The 11,625-nt window shown below is 39.6% G+C and overlaps 3 long non-coding RNA genes across 3 annotated transcripts; all 3 read right to left on the reverse strand.

Moving 5' to 3' along the window:
- LOC133734576 (uncharacterized) lies at positions 1-844 on the reverse strand. Its single transcript, XR_009858419.1, has 2 exons — positions 692-844; positions 1-371 (listed from the first exon to the last, which is right to left on the reverse strand). It is a non-coding gene; the product is annotated as an uncharacterized LOC133734576 (long non-coding RNA).
- Positions 845-3,855: 3,011 nt separating this feature from the next.
- LOC133729589 (uncharacterized) lies at positions 3,856-4,742 on the reverse strand. The gene is made up of 2 exons (XR_009856423.1): positions 4,674-4,742; positions 3,856-4,218 (listed from the first exon to the last, which is right to left on the reverse strand). It is a non-coding gene; the product is annotated as an uncharacterized LOC133729589 (long non-coding RNA).
- An 861-nt stretch (positions 4,743-5,603) lies between these two features.
- LOC133728476 (uncharacterized) lies at positions 5,604-8,086 on the reverse strand. The gene is made up of 3 exons (XR_009855866.1): positions 7,505-8,086; positions 6,884-6,959; positions 5,604-5,881 (listed from the first exon to the last, which is right to left on the reverse strand). It is a non-coding gene; the product is annotated as an uncharacterized LOC133728476 (long non-coding RNA).
- Between the last annotated feature and the right edge of the window lie 3,539 nt (positions 8,087-11,625).

Here is an 11,625-nt window from a genome sequence, read left to right on the forward strand (position 1 = left end):
TTGAAAATGAGTATGAACCCATGATTAATTTGGACTGCCATTAGTTCATTTTTATTCATAGTTTATTTCCCAGTTGTTTTGAGGATCAATTTACAGCAGCATTCATTCTCAACAACAGAAAAAAGTAAAAATAACAGCAGCTTAAGTTAATTTTCCATCAAGGCAAAGCCATTGACCTATGAAGAGAGCTGAGCAATTGAGATTGGGGTTGAGTGTTTCAAACAATGCAGTAGTGAGTTTGAACGTCTTAGCCACTTCAAAGCATGTGTCTCCACTTATTACACCATACACTGAATCACATTCTAGGGTGGGAGGGGAGGGAGAGCTGGGAGGCGGAGCTATGGGACTGGGAGGTGTCAAGATCCCATTTCCTTCATTGTTTCAACATCAAACAAAAGCATGTCAATAATAAAACTAAATGCATATAATTATATGTGCCGGTTTTAGTTCGAGTAGCTAGTTTTCGTAACTATTATGTGTGTAGTTCAATAATCGGAACCATCATCTAATTTCTTATTAGCTATAAAGTTAAATGGTTATTTTATTTTGTGACTTAGATATAGATGATTCGGATAATTAAAGTACAAAATATAGAAAAACAATGTGCAAAAGTAGATACTCTACATATCCTTGCAAATTACATCGATTTTGTTTTCATGATATGAATAGACAAAGATCCTATATAGATTACCGAAAAATTGGCTTTCAGCCAAAGAGACTAGAAGGAGAAAAGACACCATCAGAACTGTCAAGTTCATAACCATGGATGCATTGGTATCAGCTTTAGACATTCTCCTAATCTTTTTTTTCCTCTCTGAACTAGAAAGTTTTATTTTGTTTTTGCTATTGCCATTTTAATTGAACCCCTTCCTATATATAGTGGCAGAAACCTGGGGGCGTGCCAACAAATAAAGCCAAGAAAATCGTTACTATCTGAGTTCCAAAGACAAAGAGTCCAGTTGTTTCCGTTCATGCAATTTCATTGTTGAAATTGCGGAAAATACTAGACAAACAAATAGAGCACTTATGTGTTTTTTAATATAAAATGATTCCCAAAACTTGTAGACCAATTTCATAAAAAGGATCAAATTCGCTTTCTTCGGATGAGAAGTACAATCGGATAGGGGTGCAAATTTGCGAGTTGTTCATCTAGTGTCAAAAAATTTCAGCTCTTTGGGCACGCTTTTGTGTATGGACTGTTCAGCCGGGGCTTTCTCCTATCACATCCCGGCCTAGCTATCACTACCTCCATATCCTTTAGAACTTTACCTAACCAGTAGAGAATTCATCATCACCAATTCTTGAATTTAATATCACCTGATGAGATTAAATATTATTTCGTCTAAAGAAATGTTTAAGAGTAATATTATGCATGAGACTATAGTGTCTTATGTGTGATGAAGAAGAGTGAAAAAGAGTGACCGATAAATAAGTAACAGACTGAACAAAACTTTTTAAATCCCGTTTTCTCGAAACTTAATTTGAACGTTTTAAGATCGATGCTCGAAGAGTTAGTAGCTGTCCTTTTGCAGAAATCATAATTTTTCTTAGCAACTCCATAAAAGGGTAGGAGTGCAAGACTGATCTTCACTGAATTGCATTGCTAATGTGGAAATGCAAGGGTGCGTGTAATGTAGTGGATGCTTATCACTTTGAGTAATTTATTTCATTTTGTTTTCAGAGAGGTTTTGATTCTTGTTCCACTCTCTCTTCTTGTGCTTTTTTTTCTTTGATTAATAAAATAAAATAGAGGGACGGCCGGTGGGTTTCCGGTTGCGATAGCCCCCTTTCTTTTGAGATTGTGGGTGGGTGCCAGTCAACCTAAATCGGCTGTCGCAGAGAAACTAATATCACCTAATCCTATATTTAATTTAGAAAAAAAAAATGCAATGGATGCTTGTGTTGTGAAGTTAACCTTTCTTGATAAATATTAGGAACTCGAATTAGAGAAACATATTATATTCTAATACCAAATAGGCAAAAACATAACAGTGGAAAATGGCTATGGAGTACTACTGCCATCACTCTATTAGTTCTTATGATCTCTTTATTCTTTATTCATTTACTTTCCAATTATTCTGGGTATCAAGAACGATGAGCATCAGTAGCTTAAGAACTGAACTCTCCATCAAGACAAATCCATTGGCCTACAAAAAGGGCTGTGCAATTGAGATTGGGGTTGAAGGAATTGAAGACCTTAGTAGGCAAGTTGAAAGCCTCAGCAATTTCAAAACAGGTGTCTCCACTTTTCACACCGTACACTGAATCACACTGCACGGTGGCAGGCTTCGGCTTCAGGATCCCGTTTTCTTCATTATTTCAACATCAAACAAAAATATGTCAATGAAATTCTTGAAACATATAACATTATAAATTCATCAATATACGTTCATGCGTTAGAATGACTCTATGTTTGTGCATCTTTGCTTAAACGATTTTTCAATACCAATATACATGCATGCAGTGTAGTTCAGCAATCCGATCGAACCACTCATTTTTTCAAAATCCGCCTAAATTTCAATTTTTACACTTGCGAGAAACCAACCCTAGCACGCACAAACCATTTGATACTCCAAAATCTGCAAATAACAACTGGTTGGGCGATTTTGGATATGCTTGATTTTTGACCCATATATATGACATTAAAAGGACAGAAATATGCATGGTTTGGATCGGTGATGATGAGATTCACTCGGGATATTCTTGCTAGTTACATCGAACTATTTTGTTATGCTACGATTAGACAATACCATATAGAACTAATTACCAAGATATCGACTTTCAGCGAAACAGACTACGAGTAGAAAAGACAGCATCAGAACTGTCAAAACCGAGACAAGCTATGGTACTTGTGGGTATCTCATACACTCATTTACAACTCTTTGAACAAAAAATTACAATTATTTGAACCAAAAGTACAACATTGAGAACAAAAGTTACCATTGTAAATCTATTTACATATAGTTAAACAAAAATGACAACATTGAGAACAAAAGTTACCATATTCATTTACACTATTTACATATAGTTAAACAAAAATTACAACATTGACAACGAATTTGTTCAAAAGCTTATAACAATGTCGTAAGAGATGTAATTACTATTATTAGAACTAAGATTACACAAAATATGACTCAACACCACTCTGACAACAAATTTGTTGTCACTTTTGTAAATGTGGATATGAGATACCCACAAGTACACTAGAATTTCCGGTCAAAACCATGGATGCATTGCTATTTAATTGCTTTAGCCATTCTCTTTTACTGATCTTTTCTTTTTCCACCTCTAAAGTAGAAAGCTTGATATTGTTAGTGTTTGCCATCCTAATTGAAACCCTTCCTATTTATAATGGCAAAGATGCGGAATCAGGGCTAGGCCAACAACTACAGCCAAGAAAGTCGTTACTATGTGAGTTCCAGACACAAAGAGGCCAGTTGTTTCCTTCGTTGCAATTCAACAATGAAATTGACGAACATACTAGATAAACAATTAGAACAGACAGAGACATGCGTTTATATGTTCTTTGATAAATTATTGTAGACCAATTCCATAAGGATGATTAATCAGATTTGCTCTCTAAGCATGAGAAAGAACAACCCGATACGTAAGCAAATGGAATCCCAGTGTCCCACAAGGACCAAAACTGAGTTTAAATTTTGTGGTTCCTCTTCATTGTATTAAGCTCTTTGTGACCAGAAATGATACAATATTTCTAAGCAACTCCATAAAAGGGCAGGATTGGTCTTCACTGAAATGCATTGCTAATGTAGTGGTGGTAAGGGTGCGTGTAATGTAGTGGGATGCTTGTGTAGCAAGGTTAACAATTTTTTGACAAATATGAGTACTCAGAACTAAAGAAACACAGTCAAATTATTAAATTCCAACGCCAAATAGGCAAATACATAACAGTGGAAAATGGCTGTCGAGTACTTCCATCACTTTATTAGTTCTTATGATCTCTTTATTCATTATTCGTAACTTTCCAATTACTCGAGTATCAAGAACTATGAGCATCAGCAGCTTAAAAACTTAATTCTCCATCAAGACAAACCCATTGGCCTACGAAGAGGGTTTTGCAATTGAGATTGGGATTGATGAAATCAAAGAACTCAGCAGACAAGTTGAAAGCCTCAGCGATTTCAAAACAGGTGTCTCCAGTTTTCACACCGTACACTGAATCACATTTCAGGGTGGCAGGCTTCAAGATCCCTTTTTCTTAATTCATTATTTCAACATCAAACAAAAATGTATCTAGGAAATTCTTCAAACATATAACCAAATAACTCCATCTATATATGTTCATGCTTTAGAGTGACTCTAATTAAGTTTGTGCACTTTTGCTTAAACGATTTTAATCCCTTTTTCAGTGCCACTATGCATGCATGCAGAGTAGTTCAGTAATCCGATTCATTTTTGAAATGGGTCTAAATTGTAAAGATTATACTTGCAAGAAACCAACCTTAGCATGCAGAAACCATTTGATACTCCAAAATCTGGAGAGGGTATCAACTGGTTGGGCGATTTTGGATATGGTTGATTTTAACATGTATATATATATAATATGGATGGTTCAGATCAAGGATAATGTGATCCACTTGGGATATTCTTGCTAATTACATCGAACTATTTTTTTATGCTACGATTAAACAAAACCATATAGATTTAATTACCAAGAAATCGGCTTTCAGCGAAAGAGACCACAAGCAGAAAAGACAGCATCAGAATTGTCAAGTTCATAAGTCATAACGATGGCTGCATTGCAAGCTTCAGCCATTCTCTTCTACTGATCTTTACTTTTTCCTCCTCTAAAGTAGAAAGCTTGATCTTGATGGTGTTTGTCATCCTAATTGAACTCCTCCCTATTTATAATGGCAAAGATAAGGTATCAGGCCAACAACTACAGGCAAGAAAATCGTTACTCTCTGAGTTCCAAACCCAAAGAGGCCGATTGTTTTCTATGATGTAATTCAACTATGAAATTGCGGAACATACTAGATAAACAATTAGAAGACATACGTTTATATGTTCTTTAATAAATTATTGTAGACCAATTTCTTAAGGATGAGTAATCAGATTTGCTCTTAACGCATGAGAAAGAAGTCAAGAACAACCCGATAGGTTAGCAAATGGCATCCCAGTGTCCCACAAGGACCAAACTGAGTTTAAACTTTATGGTTGTTCTTCATCTTTGTGTCCAAAACATTTAACTCTTTGTGCCCCAAACAATTTAATTAAGCCAATGACTTCTGTGAATGACCTTGCTATCACTTTGTCCACTGCATCCTTCAATCCATAATTAAAACATATTCAAAGCATGAAATGTTTTATGCCTTGATATGCCAAAATATGCCAACCACTTTGTCCAACTTATGTTGATTTGATTTCGTTGTCTTAACTGTGGTTTTCACTTTTTAATTTGTTCTTTAATTAATTTGGAGGTCTGGTGTGAGTAGATATAGAAGTGAGCACGATGCAGCCGCGGAGATTATGTGTAATGTGTTAAGTGGCTCGAGTTGAAATTAAATAGTATTTAGGAGTAACATTAGCAGCACTAAAAACTCCATTATTTACATGATCTTGAGTGGTATACACTGTCACGCCCCGGATTTTGAATAAATAAATTCAAATCCGAAGCATGAATTATACAACTTAATAGAATAAATGTCCTGAATTTTTTTCTCACAAACAACCACACTTCACACCTCTCAATATTCAAATCTCGAAAACCTCGAGTTAATTATTACATCTCACTCTTACAAAGTAAAATTGTAAAGCTCTAAATGAGCATAACAAACCTCACAAGATGTTGTAACTCAAGTACCACCACTCTAAGCAGCCTGATCACCTCCCTGGTTCTCCTGACCTGTAGGATTACCCGCTACACCGTTTGAATAGTGTACCGGGATTGCAACAATACAAACCCGGTAAGCTTTTTGCAAAGCTCGTATGAGTAAATGAAAGGATTGCACGATTTAAAGTAACAAAATCAACTCAAGCACATTTTAATTTTGTTTTGCATAATAATTGAAGTGTACAACGTCACTTCAAGTATCAATCAACTCACATCTCACAATGACCACCACAACTCAACTACGTGTTCTCTCTCCAACATACAATGTATACTCATGGGCATACGATTTTTATTTTAATCCCCCATGCAGTATATGATACTCCAGGGCATACGATAACTCACGTCATCCCCCTAGCAGTATAGTGTACTCAAGGGCATATGATAACTCAAGGTTATCCCCCTAGCAGTATAGTGTACTCAAGGGCATATGATAACTCAAGGTTATCCCCCTAGCAGTATAGTGTACTCAAGGGCATACGATAACTCAAGGTTATCCCCCGGCCAAGCAGTACAAAGGCAGACAGACTAGAGCTCTAACTGAATCGTAGAGTGTCACCTTGGCCAAGGTTCACCCTTACGAAAATATTTGCCTCAAATCACTCGACTCCTCATTTAACTCATCTCAACGACTCAACTATAGCACTTTACTCAATTACTCTTTATCACACTCAACTCAACCTATAAGATAAATTATATCTTCTAGAGAGTAATGCTAGAATTGTAAATCAATCGCATCAATTCCACACTTCACCAAATACCACACATCCAATATATATTCCACGTAAATATATATATACGTAGTCACCCACACAAGAATGACCACTAATACCAACTATAGTTCACATGCATTAAAATCAGGAAATTCATTTTTATAGTTTAAATACATTTTACTTACCTATGGACCGTAGTTGAGCAAGTCCATATAATTTAAAACAAATATTTATTTTCATAAAACAATTTCCACAATTTCCCAATTAAATAAAATCACCGAATTTCGGTTCGTGAATGAACCATGTGCGATTTACTCACCTCAATATTCCCGCTGCGTCTTCAATTCAACACAACACACACCGAAATCGTTCACCCAAGGGAGACCGTCAATCACCTAATCACACATGACCTTATCTTAGCCAATAGCTCAAAAACATACTCAAACGACAATTCAACGGTCGGATCGAAATTAAATGATGATCCAACGGTCGGATCCTCACGGATCGCCCTTAGGATCACCCTCCAAAAATCATCACGAAGATCCAACGGTCGGATCTTCGCCCATGACCACACAAAGCCACTGGGACAGTCATAAGATCATCATATCAAAACTACAAGTCCATCTGACGGTCCTAACTTCACAGATCACAAATCTCACGATCGAAACTTAAAGATTTATAACTTAATCATACGATATCCAAAAATTGCGTATAATATATCGAAATGATCGTATTGAAATATAGAATCTGAAAATGTACAGAAACCATATTTTTGATCCCCGGAGGTGGCCGGAAAGGGCCGCCGGAGTTAGTGGCAGAGCCGCCGCCGACCACCGCCAATGGTGTCGGGGCCCGGGCTGCTCCTCTTTATCTCATCAAGCCTAACCACTTTCCTAACTAGCATGAAGTCTAAAAACGAAAGGAAGTGGTCGGAAATTACCTAGAACAGTTGAAGGTGGCCGGAAATTTTCCAGAAACCGGCGAAGAAATGCAGAAACCGGCGAGCCAAGATTTCGACGTAAAAACTTCAATTTCAGGCCTCGATTCCTTCTAGAGAGTTGTTAAGAACATCAAGGCAAACCCACTGGTTCAAGAATCAATCAAAACGATGCACTACAACTCGAGATATCACGATCGAAAGGTTTTGGTTTTCGATCAAAAACCGGTCGAGCTCCGACGAACGTGAAAATGGTCGATTCAGGTCTGGTTCTTCTTGGTGCTTGTTCAGAAAGTTGATGCGAATCATATGAGCCAAGAATCAAGAGTATTGGTGGCTTGTAGCTCAAGATATTGAGATTGATTCGAAATCGGCTCAAACGGAGCCAGGTCCTCCGCCGTCACTACAGTCCATGTTGCGGCGCAAGGATGCCACCGGCGGCTGCGCAAGGTCTAGGCGAAGCTACTGGAGGTGGTCCGACGTCTTGAGGTGGCCTGAGGAGAGAGAGGTCGGCAGGTGAATGGTTGCTCTGTTTTTCTTGCTGGGTTCGGCTGATAGAGAGAGTGAGAGTGTGAGTGGGAGAGAGGGAGAGAGAGAGTGTCGGCAATGTCGATCAACACAAACAATTAACCCAGCATAATCATTAAAGTTAAAGTAATCGAATCATGAAAGTAAAGCACACTGTTTGCTTTGATTAAAGAAACAACCGGGTATTACAATCTACCCCCCTTAAAGGAATTTCGTCCCGAAATTTAGGCACACTCGTCGACAAATAGCTGAGGATACCTTTTCCTCATGTCAGACTCCAACTCCCATGATGCATCACCCTCATCATGGTGACTCCACAATACCTTGACCAAGTCAATTTCCTTCCTTCGAAGTTGCTTTGTTGACCTATCCAAAATACGAACAGGTTCAACAACAAAGGTTGTATTCGCATGTACCTCAATCGTGCCATGATCGATCACGTGTGACTCATCCTGAACGTATTTCCTCAACATAGATACATGGAATACGTTATGGACACCCGACATACTAGGAGGCAAGGCAAGCCGATAAGCTAAATCTCCAACCCTCTCTAATATTTCAAAAGGTCCAACATACCTTGGTGCCAACTTTCCCTTCTTGCCAAATCTAGTTATGCCCTTCATGGGTGAGACCTTCAAGAATACATGGTCACCCACCTCAAACTCAACCTGTCTCCTCTTCAAATCAACATAGCTCTTCTGTCTACTCTGTGCCGTTCGGATCCTGTCTCGAATAATAGAGATCTTTTCGGTAGTCTCCTGAACGATCTCGGGACCCAAGAATGCTCTATCTCCTACTTCAGCCCAACAGACAGGAGTTCTACATGGCCTACCATAAAGAGCCTCATATGGTGCCATCCCGATACTAGAGTGATAACTATTGTTGTAGGCAAACTCAATCAACGGCAGATGATCCTCCCAACTTCCCTTGAAGTCCAAGACACAAGCTCGTAGCATATCTTCCATCACCTGGTTTACCCTCTCCGTCTGTCCATCAGTCTGTGGATGAAAAGCTGTACTCATATCCAAGGAAGTTCCAAAAGCCTTTTGGAACCCAACCTAGAAATCTGAAGTGAAACGGGCATCTCGATCAGAAACAATCGATACCGGTACCCCATGAAGTCTTACTATCATGTTGACGTACAACTTACACAAAGTATCACCCGAGTATGTCTTCGACACATGAAGAAAGTGTGCCGACTTCGTCAACCGGTCCACAATCACCCATACTGCATCATGGCTTTGTCTGGACCTAGGCAATCCAGTCACAAAGTCCATAGAGATCCGCTCCCACTTCCACACGGGAATAGGTAATGGCTTCAACATACCTGCGGGTCTCTGATGCTCTGCCTTTACCTGTTGACAGGTAAGACACCTGGACACATACTCTGCCACATCTCTCTTCATTCCATTCCACCAGAACTGCCTCCGTAGATCCTTATACATCTTGGTACTTCCCGGATGTACAGTGTATCGAGATCGATGTGCTTCCCGAAGAATCTCTCCCTTGAGCTCATCACAATCCGGAACACACAGTCTCGATCTCAACCTCAAACCACCATCAGGTCCAACTGTCCACTCAGAAGGACAATCATCTATCAAATCTGCAACTAATTCTGTCAACCTTGCACGTGAGAACACATCCTGCGCTTGACCCTGAATAATCCTCGAAATCAAAGTAGGTTGCACAGAAATACTACCAAGGAAGATCCCTTGTTTTCCCACTGATGTTACAAGGTCAAACTCAGATGCAATCTCCAACATGAGCCATTCTTGAATCATGGCAGAAGCAATAATACCCCTCGGTCTCCTACTCAAGGCATCCGCCACTACATTGGCCTTTCCGGGATGGTACTCTAAGGTGAAGTCATAGTCCTTTATGAGCTCCATCCACCTTCTCTGTCTCATGTTCAACTCCTTTTGAGAGAACAGATACTTCAAACTCTTATGATCAGAAAAGAGTTCGAACTTCTCGCCATACAGATAGTGTCTCCAAATCTTCAAGGCAAACACCACTGCAGCTAGCTCTAGATCATGAGTGGGGTAATTCCGCTCATGAACCTTCAGTTGTCTAGAGCCATAAGCAACAACACAACCATTCTGCATCAACACACACCCTAAACCCTGATGAGATGCATCACTGTAGATAACTAAACCACCACCGCTAGTAGGAATAGTCAACACTGGTGCTGTAGTCAACCTGGTCTTCAGCTCGTTGAAAGCCTTCTCACACTCATCCGTCCATAAAAACTGAGTGTCCTTCCGTGTCAACTTAGTCAAAGCTGAAGCGATACTAGAAAACCCCTCAATGAAGCGCCTGTAGTAACCTGCCAATCCGAGGAAGCTACGGATTTCTGTAACAGTGGTAGGGCGGCTCCAACTCATCACTGCTTCAACCTTCGAAGGATCCACAGAAACTCCATCCTTTGAAACCACATGACCAAGGAACTTGACTTCCTTCTGCCAGAAATCGCACTTCTCAAACTTGGCAAACAATTTATTCTCTCTCAATGTCTGTAGCACAATTCTCAAATGCTTCTCATGCTCATCTGATGACCTTGAATATATCAAGATGTCGTCAACGAACACTACCACAAATTGATCCAAGTAAAGACTGAATGTGCGGTTCATCAAGTCCATGAATGCTGCAGGTGCATTAGTTAGACCAAAAGGCATGACAAGGAACTCAAAATGTCCATACCTTGTCCTGAACGCCGTCTTTGGGATATCCTCATCTTTCACCCTTAACTGGTGATATCCAGATCTCAAATCAATCTTTGAGAACACCGTAGCCTCCTTAAGCTGATCGAATAAGTCATCAATCCTAGGTAAAGGGTACCTGTTCTTGATGGTTACCTTATTCAGTTGCCGATAATCCACACATAATCGGAGTGAATTATCCTTCTTTTTCACAAACAGCACTGGTGCACCCCAAGGAGATACACTAGCCTGGATGAACCCTTGAGCCAGTAATCCATCAATCTGAACCTTCAACTCCTGAAGTTCAGCTGGAGCCATCCGATAGGGTGCTTTTGATATCGGGGCAGTACCTGGTATCACCTCAATGGAGAAGTCCATTACCCTTTTTGGAGGCAACCCTGGTATCTCCTTAAACACATCAGCATATTCTGAAACTACAGGAATCCCTGTAATCTCAGAAATACTACTCCCTGACTCAATATGTGCCAAAATCCCTGCCCTCATGGTAATGTCGGACTTCAGACAACGGTAATGAAACACTGGTTGTCCAGGGATATGGAAGGATACAATCATCCTAAAGCAGTCAATCAATGCATGGTTCGGGCTCAACCAATCCATACCCAAAATCACATCATATGTGTGATCCGGAATCACAATCAATGAGGCAGAGAACTCTCTACCACCTATCCCAATAGGGCAATCATCACAAAACATATTCAGCTCAAGAGACACACCCAGGGGTGATGTAACACATAATGATCTAGTAAGAGGCATGGCAATCAATCCCAACACATCTACTACTGAACTAGACATGAAAGAGTGGGAGGCTCCCGTATCAAACAATACTCTAGCAAGATAGTTATAAACAGATAAGGTACCTTCCACCCCAGTGCCTCT

Source organism: Rosa rugosa, chromosome 2 (genome assembly GCF_958449725.1).
Source record: "Rosa rugosa chromosome 2, drRosRugo1.1, whole genome shotgun sequence".
In the NCBI taxonomy this organism is placed as follows: domain Eukaryota; kingdom Viridiplantae; phylum Streptophyta; class Magnoliopsida; order Rosales; family Rosaceae; genus Rosa; species Rosa rugosa.